General features: G+C 39.3%; 1 long non-coding RNA gene across 1 annotated transcript; it reads right to left on the reverse strand.

Moving 5' to 3' along the window:
* Positions 1-5,124: 5,124 nt before the first annotated feature.
* Positions 5,125-6,771, reverse strand: LOC108956908. Its single transcript, XR_001983287.2, has 3 exons — positions 6,685-6,771; positions 6,496-6,575; positions 5,125-5,268 (listed from the first exon to the last, which is right to left on the reverse strand). It is a non-coding gene; the product is annotated as an uncharacterized LOC108956908 (long non-coding RNA).
* Between the last annotated feature and the right edge of the window lie 6,601 nt (positions 6,772-13,372).

Raw genomic sequence — 13,372 nt, forward strand, 5'->3', positions numbered from 1 at the left:
ATTTTTGGTATTGACAAGTAAAATCAACAATGACAATGATGTAAGTATTATTTAAGGAAAAATTGACATAAATAGTCCATAAGTTTTAGTGCAATGCAATGTCAATCTTGATATTTCACCTTTTTAGGACGAGATATATAAGTTTGGAAAAATGACATAAATGATCCATAACCTTTGATTTAATGTGCAATGTGGTCATGCAATGTCATCTCCAAACTTTCAATTTGTTTAATACAATTTTTGAATTTTTGATACACGTTGATGTTGTGCCTGATTTTGAATTAATGGAAAAATAGTATTGAACATCTTCATGTAATAAGGACTAACTCAAACACTTACTAAAAGTTTAAAGATCACACTGACCAAATTAAAAATTCATGAATGACATTATACATTGGACTAATATATAGGGACAACTTTGCACATTAAATTAAAATTTAGGAACTACTTGTTTTGTTATCTCTTTAAGTTTCTTTCTCAATACATTTGTCCCTGCTAATCCACGCATGTGCGCAACGTTTGATATGTCTGCCGTGTTGATTCATTCATCCATTTGTTCCCGTCACCAAAGGTCCTCCCCTTGTAAAACCGATCATGTGAAAAGATGAGCTTGATTCAATGTTGACTTCCTTGTGTAACTATTATAGCAAAGAGACCAGGTTGTCAAGTTAGCTTTTACATGGGATCAGGAGTCTATCGAGGTGGGCATGGCAATGAGATTGGACTGATGCATTATCCTAATTTGGTCAAAGAAAAAGGAGGGTTTCTTGGCAGACATGCGAAAGTGATAAACATCGACCCACTAAGGCATCACAACATATTCTTGAGGGGGCCTGCCTCGCCTCATCGATGTCACCTTCTCTTGGTCAATTGCTACCACCGCCCAATAGTTTTATGGCAAAGACATGCACTCAAATTCCATGAAAAACACTCCATAAATTAATGTCATGCATGCCATATAGCACACAGTATTTGGAATTCACGAGCTTTGAATTGAAAAACATCATACATTAGAGAGGTTTAAATCATGTCCTCCAAAGACTTCGTGAATCATTACAATTATCTTTCTTTCGAATTCATTAATAGCGGTTTTTGTGAAACTTTTCGGTCCAGCACAAAGTTTGACTAGCTAGATAGGCTACTAAGATGCCCTTTTCGGTCCAGCTTTCGGGCCACTTTCAAGTGTAAGTATGTGGGCTTCATGTCCAACTTTGCTGCATGTATCGTACGTTGTCCATGTCCAGCCCACATCGTCAATCAGTTCTAACTCCTACTGTGGCTAGTCAATGGACGGTTAGCTTTCTTCCACACACACACAAAGGTTGGACGGTTAGCCCGACCATTGGGAGTAGTCTTGAGTTTATACCGAGGAATGCGCAATCGATTAGACCATGATCTAAGGAGTTTTCTATCAGTTGATGAAGACGCCATGCTTTGTGTTAAATTATGACTCGAGTTTGAAATTGGATGAAGAAAGAAGAAACGATTTCTTTTCTTGGACTTTCTCTTTTGGATATGCGAAGCAAAACAAAAGGAAATATTGAAGGATTCTTTATTTTTGTTGATGAAGTCCCTGCACGTGAGAAAGAAGGGGTCTACACAGCACGTCCGGAAAAAAAACCTACGTAGAGTTTAAAAAGGAATCAAAAGTGGTGGGGCCCAAGGTCAAAAGTTTGACCTTGGGCGCACACACACATATAAAAGGAACGCCAACAGGTTTTCTTTTTTAGGGGCCGCTACACGTACATGCCGAGAGAGGACAAAGCCACCGAAGTTTTTTTTCCGTAAGAAGCCGCTGCAGCTTATACGAAGAAAGGAGTCGCACGTCCACGCGCTTTCGAAGAGCCACAAGTTTTGCAAATCCGTATGTACGCAAACTAGGCGTACGTAGCGCGTTAAACTTTGAGCTTGATCACGTGGTAATTTTGTGCCGTGAGTTGTTTATTTATAAACACTTGAATTTTTGGGCTAAATTGGGGGCAAACAGAGAGAGTGTTTAAGTGACTGAGTGTGTAATCTTCAGTATCGCTGATCTATAGTGAAATTCGCCGCTTTTCTCCCCATGGACATAGGTCTTTACGACTGAACCACGTAAATCTGGTGTCCGATTTATTTTTCTTCTTCCGTCTATATTTTGTTCGATCGCTCGCCTCATCGCAACACTTTGTATCTTGGTTAAGGGTTCACATTTCAAATCCATTTGGGACAACTCCAATTGAACATTAGACTTTTCACTGCTCTTTTGGACTATGACTTCTGCAGGCGTATCGCTTCTCGATTCAGTTCGAGATCACCTGGTCCATGGTCCGATCACTTTCACGGGGAGAAAGAGAAAAAAAGAAGAGAATTGTGAACACGCGAGAATCGCTTCACACGATGTATGAACGCATGTGTGAGTGAGGATCGTACCATGAACATTTGGGAATCCTTTCTCCCCAACTCACCAAAAAAGTCTCGAGTCAACTGATGTGGTTTGAAGTAATGTGAGGCATTAGACTTTTACTACAATCGAATTTATTTTGTTGTGATATGAAATAAGTCAATATATTGAATTGACTCAGTATACAATGGTGAATTGATGAGTATGGACTTGAGCTCCTTTTATTTCCAGCACATAAGATATGATCTCTATAGGATGATAACAACCACAAGTATGTTTATGAAACTCCATCAATGACAGCTGGCATCCAACCCTATCCCCGGTATCAACCAGTAAAATCAACAATGACAATGATGCAAGTATTATTTAAGGGAAAATTGACACAAATAGTCCATAAGTTTTGTGCAATGCAATGTCCATCTCGATATTTAGCCTTCGTAGCGACTAGACATATAAGTTTGAAAAATTATATAAATGATCCATGATCTTTGGTTAATATCGTTTTTAAACTTTTAATTTATTCAATACAATCATTGAACTTTTGATACATGTTGATATTGTGCCTGATCTTGAATTAATGGAAAAATAATACAGAACATCTTCATATAATATAGTGAGTAATTTGAACACGTACTGAAAGTTTAAAAATTACATTGACCAAATTAAAAATTCATGAATCACATTATATATTGGACTAACATTTAGAGACAACTCTGCACATTAAGTCAAAATTTAGGAACTATTTGTTTAATTATCTCTTTAAGTTTCTTTCTCAATACATTTGTCCCTACTAATCCACGCATGTGCACAACGTTTGGTATGTCTGCCTCGTCGATTCATTCATCCATTTGTTCACTTCGCCAAAAGTGCTCCCCTTGTAATACCAATCATGCGAAAATATAAGCTTGATTCAATGTTGACTTCCTTGTGTAACTATTATAGCAAAGAGACCAGGTTGTCAAGTTAGCTTTTACATGGGGTTAGGTGTCTATCGAGGTGGGTATGGCAATGAGATTCGAGTGACGCATTATCGTAATTTGATCAAAGAAAAAGGAGGGTTTCTTGGCAGACATGAGAAAGTGATAAACATCGACCCGTTAAGGCATCACAACATATTCTTAAGGGGGCCTACCTCGCCTCATCGATGTCACCTTCTCTTGGTCAATTGCTTCCACCGGCCTCTAGTTTTATGGCAAAGACATGCACTCAAACTTCACAAAAAACACTCCATAAATTCATGTCATGGACACCAGAGAGCACACGGTATTTGGAATTCACGAGCTTTGAATCGAAAAACATCATACGTTAGAGAGGTTTAAATCATGTCCTCCAAAGACTTCATGAATCATTACAATTATCTTTCTTTCGAATTCATTAATAGCGGTTTTTGTGAAACTTTAAGAGAAAAAATGTAAGGTTGAAACAAATGTGTTTTGTAAGTTGTAACAAAAAGAATGAACGAAGGCTTATTCATTATTTATGGACTTCAATATTGGTTCAGCTATTTTCGCAGCGCCTAATCAACTTGATCTAGAAGAATTCAATAATGTTTAAACCCAGTTGACGACTGAATAAGAGAGACCCATTGGAATCATTGCAGAAAGCACTTACAACAGAAAACACATGTTTTCACAAACTGGGGGAGCACAAAGTTTGACTAGCTAGATGGGCTACTAAGGGTGCGTTTGGTAACGTTTTTGTTTAAAAATTGTTCAAGGAAACAGAAATAGAAAAAAATGTTTCTGTTCCAAGGAATAATTTCTGAACAAAAAAACATGTTTGGTAACTGTATAAAATTTCTGTTTCTGAAATAGAAAAAGAACAGAAACACATTTGGTAACTGCAAAAAATTTCTGTTTCTAGAATAGAAAAAGAACAGAAACACGTTTGGTAATATACAAAATTTCTATTCCAATTTTTTTTCAATTGTTCTTTTTTTTTTAAAATAAAGTGTAAACTTGGTATTGAATTATCATTCTCATAAAATGCTCATCAATTTAATTTTGTTCATATTAAGTGAAAACAAACATTCTAAACTTGATCATATTTGCTTACTTGGAAGAAATTTTTTTAAATTTGTACCAAAATTTTCCCTATTTTTTTAAATAAAGTGTAAACTTGGTTTTGAATTCTCATTATCATAAAATGCTCATCAATTTAATTTTGTTCATAGTGAGTAAAGTCAAACATTTTGAACATGGTTATAAGTGCATAATTTGAAGAAAAATTTATAAATAAACTTTGTACCAAATTTTTCTCACCATTTTGTTCACAACACACATGACTAGAAGTTCCTCGTGTTTTGCATACAAAGACAGGCATGAACTCCCACTTTCGACTGTGTGGGTCTCTTACATTTTAGTCCTCCGCGCTCCAACCCGCCAAAGCGGGGCAAAAGAGCGGGAAACATGGCGAGAGACAGATGTATGTTTCTTCGGGAGCAACAAAATTTGTTGAGGTTACGTGCTATTAAGTGTAAAAGTAAGCTAACATGACCTATGGCTCTCTTCCAATGAATGACGGCTTGCTTCGGCCATTTAAAGGCATATGTATGGACTGGACACTGCCGTTCGTAAGAATCCTCCCTCTCCTCAATCAAAATCGCAAAAGGAATCGTCGCCCTCTACACTTCGCTCATCGGCGAGCTCCGGTTGCTATGCTCCCGGTGGTTCCTCCGATAGTGTACCGGTTACACTAGGCGTTGAGGAGGAAAGAGGAAGCTCAGTCTGGCACCATGATTTACCAGCGCCGTGGAACCTCACTTCAATGCATCAAACACGTTTGATCCCAAGCAGCCTGAAAGAATCCGGACCCACTAGAAACACATGCCGTGGTGGTGAATACCGGGAGATTACTGCTCCTTCATATGCTGTCCTTGGTACACCATCCTACACGTGGGAGAAAGCATCATATCTTTTGTGCGAGTAAGAGAGAGAGAGTATCCAACTCTAGAATCATTAATACAAGCAAGGACAATGCGTAAGGGAGCCGTTATAAGCCCTCTACCATGAGCATGGCCGTGAATAATCAGTTATAAATTTACATACTATATTATACATGCAAAACTTGCAAAGTAACTACACAAGACTGAAGTGACCACACATCGAGTATACGTGTTCGGCCGAATAAATTGTCGACCTTGGTGGTTCTCTTGTAGCCTCAAAGTCATCCCAGAAAGTTTGTGTTGTCAAAGAAAATTTCGGGAGACACATGAGCTATAAACATATGTGATCTAAAACCAATATATCAAACCAATAAGGATATGCCTTAGGCCACTTTTGGGATAATTCCTTCCATGTAGATCTGGTCAACAGCCATCCCAGTCCAGGAAAGAAATCAGATCGATAAAGGATTTCCGCAAAATGTATTTAAAGATTACAAGAAAAGAGAGATGGAGAAGGAAACACATATCTTCGACAAGAAAATGTTGATAAGGCTGTGAAGATGAATAAAAGAAGCTTCAAACTTGAAATAAAATGAACTATAGCATCCCTCTGTCTAAACAGGTCCCCCATTAAAACTTCTTGGATCAATCATTAAACACAATACATGGGAATTACTAGCATCATTTAAGTGTGAATCCTCTCAGAAGCTACTCCTCCTGAAGGACAGCAGCACAATAAAACCATCCGAAGACAAAACTAACCAAATAATGTAATGGATCCACCATTAGTACTTCTTGACTAACCATAAAAACACAATATATGAGAATTACTACCATCATTTGATGGGGTATAATATTCTCACTTGAACGGATTGACTCTTCCCAATTGATATTTCAAGCAAGACAGTAAATTTACTAAACGTTGGATGAAAGAGAGATTCAGCACTCAGCGTTTTCAAAAATTTTGCTCAATATGACAAATTCAAAAAGGTTCCTCCCACACAGCAAGGAAACAGTTCCACCACACACTCAAATTTCTTTTTCAAATTCACTAGGCGGAGTGAGTTGCAGATCTAAATTCACTTAAGCTTATAATTACATAACTTAAAAGTCTAGATGCTGGCTGCACATGATAATAACAAATTTACCGAGTACATATCTTAATAACTGAATGTGTATCTCTTGGAACAAAGCTAGAGGTTCAAATGGCCATCGATCCGTAAGTAGATACCAGGATGAGGTAATAGGATGGAGACTTCCAGCAGCAGCAAGTTGATCAGCATGTTCCAATTGTGTCGTGAAAAGACACATCTGTGGAGAGAGGGAAAAAAACAAAACAGAAAGATAAAAGTCAAACGAGGAAACATATAATTTTGGTGGATAAACAAATGAAGTAAGGACAACCATTGGATAAACATACCAACGCAAGAAGAATTGATCACGGAAGCCAACATGACTGCTACATACATATGTACATTGCTTGATGCTGGAGCATCTCTTTAAAGCCAAAAAAGACGATAATGTTGGGGAAGAAACTGAATTGAAAGATTTAACTGAAACTGAGAAAAGAAAAGTTTAGCACAAATCCTTTTTCCCGGCCAAGAACCGTTTTGGATATCTGTTTGTGATAATCAAAAGATAAGCATCTCCCTAACCATCGAACAACAGTTTATACATGAAATTGGAGAGCTAAAGGGCTAAAAAGGCAGCAATTGAAGGTGAATCTGACAAAAAAAGATAGTTTAAGTGTGGTTGTAGAAAATTAGTATGTTTTAGGATTGGATTACTATAATTCTTGATGGTAACTTGATGAGTTAAAATTTATGAATGGGGGCACATGGCCATACAATTCTGTACTCAATCATAAGATGTCCTGTCCTTTACTAGAAACCAGACCAGCAGAGGAAAGAAAAACGAGTTTCACCAAAAATACTACAGCTACAAAGCATCAAATACCCGAGTTAATGGACCCATATTTTGCCTCTTGAATCAAAGCATCTCTTAATTTTCCTGCTGAAATTCCTAAAGTACCACATGTCCATGGTCATCAAAGCAAAATTCCTACAAAGTAACCCCACAACAGAGCACAGAAGGCAACAAACATCTAAAATCACGCTATTCTATAGTTACGAGACTTTCTGCAATTAATAGACGGCCCACAACCACTATAATTTTCTACATCTTTACTAGGAGTAGACAATCTAGTGCTATCAACCCCTTCTCATTTGTTCTACATCGAACACTTCTTTCACATGTTAGGAAAGAAGCCTTAGTCCTTCTATCTCGCATGATTTTGTAAATTACTTTAGTTCAGCGACTGATGCAAGCACGCGCAAAAGGAATAGAATCTCTGGTCAAAATACATAAGCTAAGATAAAGGTGCAATTGAATTCGCCCGCATTTTCAGTCCATCAGCATTAGCAAACTGAAAATTTAGCAGACGAAACAACTTTTGTTCCATTTATTCACATCAGTCTTCTGTTTTACACGCGAAATGGCGTTTAAGAAAGAAGCGAACAACAAAAACCTACAAAACCACACAAAAGCAGCCGTGAGCACATATGCACGTGTATCGGTCACACAAAACCGCAAAATTCCAGATCGCGTGAGAATCGGGACCAAGGAATCACCGGATGTGGATCAACGCCACCGCCGCGGCGAGGAGGAGGAACCACCGGAAGTCGCAGAGGAACTTGCTCACCATCGTCTCTCCGGAGCCGGCGGGGGAAACCGCCGTAGCAGCTGAAGATCACGCGGTGAAGGCGTCGCGAGCACCGAACATGGCCGAGCTAGCGAGAGGAGCTTGAGGATTTTTGAGAAGGCTTTGATGGCGAATCTCAAGCGTCGAAGGTGGGGTGCTTCATTCTCCTTGAAGCGACGACGGCGACGGCGACGACGACGACTAGGAGCGGCTAGTCAACAAAGCCGAGCCGAGGCGGGAGACCAGCTTCCGGCCGGACGATCGGCGCCGACCGAAGCCTGTTTGGAGACGAGGCTCGCAGGAGAAGAGGCGGTGTTCGAATGGCTGAGCAAGAAATAGAAAATGAACACGATTTTGTTCCTTTGTTCTTCAAATATGTTTGAAATAAGAAACACAAATTTGTTGTTTCTTATTTCTATTTTTTTTATTTCTGAGAAAAAAAAAAAAAAAATATAGAAACGCACCCAAACGCGTTTCTATTCATTTTTGTTCTCGGGAATAAAAAAACAGAAAAAGTGTTCAAAAATAAAAAAGAAATGCAAACAAACAGCTCTAAGGGCGCGTTTGGTAACATTTCGTTTAAAAATTGTTCCAGAAACAAAAATAAAAAAGTGTTTTACGTTAGGGGAACAATTTTTGAACAAAAACGCGTTTGGTAAACTTGTTCCGGGAATAAAAATAAACGAAACACGTTTGGTAAATTTGTATAATTTTTTTATTTCTTTTATTTTTTAATATTTTTTATATTTTCTTTCTTATTTTCTTATTTCTTTTTCCTTATTTCTTTTTTTTTTTTTTTTTGGCCGGCGGCTCGCCCTGGCCCACGGCGAGGCTCGCCGGCCCTCGGCGAGGCTCGGCGTCGCCGGCCACGCCAGGGCGACGCCGACTGGCGGTGGCCCGGCAAGGCCGAGGCTCGCCGGCCGCCGGGCGAGCTCAGCCTCGCCGGATCCGGGTGAGATCGAGCTCGCCCAGCCGACTCGCCCGGCGGCCGACGAGGCTCGGCCTCACTAGGCCACCGCCGGAGCCGATTGGCGGTGGCGGTGGCTCGGGCGACGCCGAGCCCGCCGACCGCCGGGCGAGCTCGGCCCACCGGACGGGCGAGATCGAGCTCGCCCGGCCGGCGCGCGAGGTCGGCGAGGCTCGGCCTCACCGCGGCCCGGCCAAGGCGAGCCCAAGCTTCGCCAAGGGCCGCGGACGCTCCGAGCGAGTACGCGGCCCCCAATGGCGTCGCCGGCCCTCGATGGTGTCGCCGGCCCCTGACAGCTGGTCGCTGGCCCTGGCCGAGGCCGGCGACCGGCCAAAGAAAAAAGAAAGAAAAAAAAAAAAGAAAAAAAGAAAAAGAAATGTCTTTCTAAAATCGTTTTTGAAACAAGAAAGAACTTTTTTTTTTTTGTTTTTTCATTCCGAGATGTGTTTAAGGAACAAAAAAACAATTTTGGAACAAAAACGCACCCAAACGCGTTTTTCCTTTTTTGTTCCCAGAAAAAAAACAGAAAAGTTGTTTAAAAACAAAAAAAAAGAAACGAAAACAAACGGGCCCTAAGATGCCCTTTTCGGTCCTGCTCTCGAGCCATTTTCAAAAGCAAGTACATGGGCTTCATGTCCAACTTTGCTGCATGTACCGTAGGTTGTCCATGTCCAGCCCACATCGTCAATCAGTTCTAACTCCTACTGTGGCTAGTCAATGGACGGTTAGCTTTCTTCCACACACACACAAAGGTTGGACGGTTAGCCCGACCACTGGGAGTAGTCTTGAGTTTATATCGAGGAATGCGCAGTCGATTAGACCATGATCCAAGGAGTTTTCTATCAGTTGATGAAGACGCCATGCTTTGTATCTTGGTTAAGGGTTCACATTTCAGATCCATTTGGGACAACTCCAATTGAACATTAGACTTTTCACTGCTCTTTTGGACTATGACTTCTGCAGGAGTATCGCTTCTCGATTCAGTTCGAGATCACCTGGTCCATGGTCCGATCACTTTCATGGGAAGAAAGAGAAAAAAAGAAGAGAACAGTGAACACGCGAGAATCGCTTCACACGATGTATGAACGCATGTGTGAGTGAGGATCGTACCATGAACATTTGGGAATCCTTTCTCCCCAACTCACCAAAAAAGTCTCGAGTCAACTGATGTGGTTTGAAGTAATGTGAGGCATTAGACTTTTACTACAATCGAATTTATTTTGTTGTGATATGAAACAAGTCGATATATTGAATTGACTCAGTATACAATGGTGAATTGATGAGTATGGACTTGAGCTCCTTTTATTTCCAGCACATAAGATATGATCTCTATAGGATGATAACAACCACAAGTATGTTTATGAAACTCCATCAATGACAGCTGGCATCCAACCCTATCCCTGGTATCGACAAGTAAAATTAACAATGACAATGATGCAAGTATTATTTAAGGGAAAATTGACACAAATAGTCCATAAGTTTTGTGCAATGCAATGTCCATCTCGATATTTCGCCTTTGTAGCGACTGGACATATAAGTTTGAAAAAATGATATAAATGATCCATGATCTTTGATTAATGTCGTTTTTAAACTTTCAATTTATTCAATACAATCCTTGAACTTTTGATACATGTTGATATTGTGCTTGATCTTGAATTAATGGAAAAATAATATTGAACATCTTCATATAATATAAGGACTAATTTGAACTCGTATTGAAAGTTTAAAAATTACATTGACCAAATTAAAAATTCATAAATCACATTATATATTGGACTAACATTTAGAGACAACTTTGCACATTAAGTCAAAATTTAGGAACTATTTATTTTGTTATCTCTTTAAATTTCTTTCTCAATACATTTGTCCCTGCTAATCCACGCATGTGCGCAATGTTTGGTATGTCTGCCTCGTCGATTCATTCATCCATTTGTTCACTTCGCCAAAAGTGCTCCCCTTGTAATACCAATCATGCGAAAATATAAGCTTGATTCAATGTTGAGATCCTTGTGTAACTATTATAGCAAAGAGACGAGGTTGTCAAGCTAGCTTTTACATGGGGTTAGGTGTCTATCGAGGTGGGTATGGCAATGAGATTCGAGTGACGCATTATCGTAATTTGATCAAAGAAAAAGGAGGGTTTCTTGGCAGACATGAGAAAGTGATAAACATCGACCCGTTAAGGCATCACAACATATTCTTAAGGGGGCCTACCTCGCCTCATCGATGTCACCTTTTCTTGGTCAATTGCTTCCACCGGCCTCTAGTTTTATGGCAAAGACATGCACTCAAATTCCACAAAAAACACTCCATAAATTCATGTCATGGACACCAGAGAGCACACGGTATTTGGAATTCACGAGCTTTGAATTGAAAAACATCATACATTAGAGAGGTTTAAGTCATGTCCTCCAGAGACTTCGTGAATCATTACAATAATCTTTCTTTCAAATTCATCAATAGTGGCTTTTGTGAAACGTCGAGAGAAAAAATGTAAGGTTGAAACAAATGTGTTTTGTAAGTTGTAACAAAAAGAATGAACGAAGGCTTGTTCATTATTTATGGACTTCAATATTGGTTCGGCTATTTTCGCAGCGCCTAATCAACTTGATCTAGAAGAATTCAAGAAAATGTTTAAACCCAGTTGACGACTGAATAAGAGAGACCCATTGGAATCATTGCAGAAAGCACTGACAACAGAAAACACATGTTTTCACAAACTGGGGGAGCACGAAGTATGACTAGCTAGATGGGCTACTAAGATGCCCTTTTCGGTCCTGCTCTCGAACCATTTTCAAAAGCAAGCACGTGGGCTTCATGTCCAACTTTGCTGCATGTATCGTAGGTTGTCCATGTCCAGCCCATCATCGTCGATCAGTTATAACTCCTTCTGCGGCTAGTCAATGGACGGTTAGCTTTCTTCCACAGAAAAAAGGTGGACGGTTAGCCTGACCATTGGGAGTAGTCTTGAGTTTACACTGAGGAATGCGCAGTCGATCAAACAGCGATCTGAGTTTTCTATCAGTTGATAAAGACGCGCTGCTTTTTTGTATCTTTGTTCAAGGGTTCGCATTTCTGGTCCCCTAGGGACAACTCCAATTGAACATTGGACTTTCACTGCTCTTTTGGACTATGACATCTGCGGGCGTATCGCTTCTCGATTCAATTCGAGATCATCTGGTCCCTGGTCCGATCCCTTTCACGGTGAGAAAGAGAAGAAAGGAAGAGAACCGTGAAGACTTGGGAATCGCTTCTTATGATGTATGAGTACACACGTGAGCGAGGATTGTACCATGAACATTCGGGAATCCTTTCTCCCCAGCCCACCCAAAAAAGTATTGACTCAACTAACGCGGTCTAAAGTAACGTGAGGCATTGGACTTTTGCTGTGATCAAATTTGTTTTGTCGTGATATGAAACAAGTTGATATATTGAATTGACTCGGTATGTAATGGTGAATTGATGAGTATGGACTTTGAACTCTTTTTGTTTCTGGCACCTAAGATATGATCTCTATTGGATGATCACAACCCCAAGTATGTTTATGAAACTCCATCAATCATAACTAGCATCCAACCCTATTCCTAGTATCAACAAGTAAAATCACCAATGATAATGACGTAAGTATTATTTAAGGGAAAATTGACACAAATAGTCCATAAATTTTGGTGCAATGCAATGTTGTCCGTGCACTTTTATTTTACTTAATATGGTCCTTTAACTAATGCTAATTGTTCAATCTAGTATCTTGATCCTATGAAAATGTTGAATGTCCTCTTTTCATTAATTTAAGTCAACAGAATCTATTGCTATAACTTTCAATTTGTTAAATTTGAACGGCGGACAAAAGATAATGGACAAAAAATAATTATATGCATATTGTTCATGTGAGATATTCATCTCAAATCGTAAAAAAAAAAAAAAAAAAAAAAAAAAAAAAAAAAAAAAAAAAAAAATTCACATGGGATATTGTTATTAAAAAGTTCAAACTTGGGCACTCCAACAAAGCCCACCGACCAAGGGGCAAAAAAAATAAAAAAATAAAACACACGCACAGACACAAAGGCCAATCTCTTTTCTACCTTCTCTTAGTTTCAACAATGCCCTAGATTCTCTGGTTCTATATTGCTGGTCCCCTAGAAGCCGTATAAGGACAAGAAGAAAAGAAGGCAGGCCTTATAATTTTCATTAGGAGGAAGTGCCAAGATTATTATGTTCTTTTCGAGGCATAGAGACAAATTTAGGGTTTCACATTGAGGGCTTCCTCGAAAGATAATGTGTGATTTATCTGACTTGATCAAAGTACAATTATGATGTCAAGTATGAATAGTTTATTAGGACAAGTTGTGTCATTTGATACCCTTTATGAGTACCCCATACATGTCATCCAATATCTTATATAGTTTTCATTTGTTGTAATCTCAAATCCTAGTTTTTTTG

The sequence above is a fragment of the Eucalyptus grandis genome, chromosome 2 (assembly GCF_016545825.1).
Source record: "Eucalyptus grandis isolate ANBG69807.140 chromosome 2, ASM1654582v1, whole genome shotgun sequence".
In the NCBI taxonomy this organism is placed as follows: domain Eukaryota; kingdom Viridiplantae; phylum Streptophyta; class Magnoliopsida; order Myrtales; family Myrtaceae; genus Eucalyptus; species Eucalyptus grandis.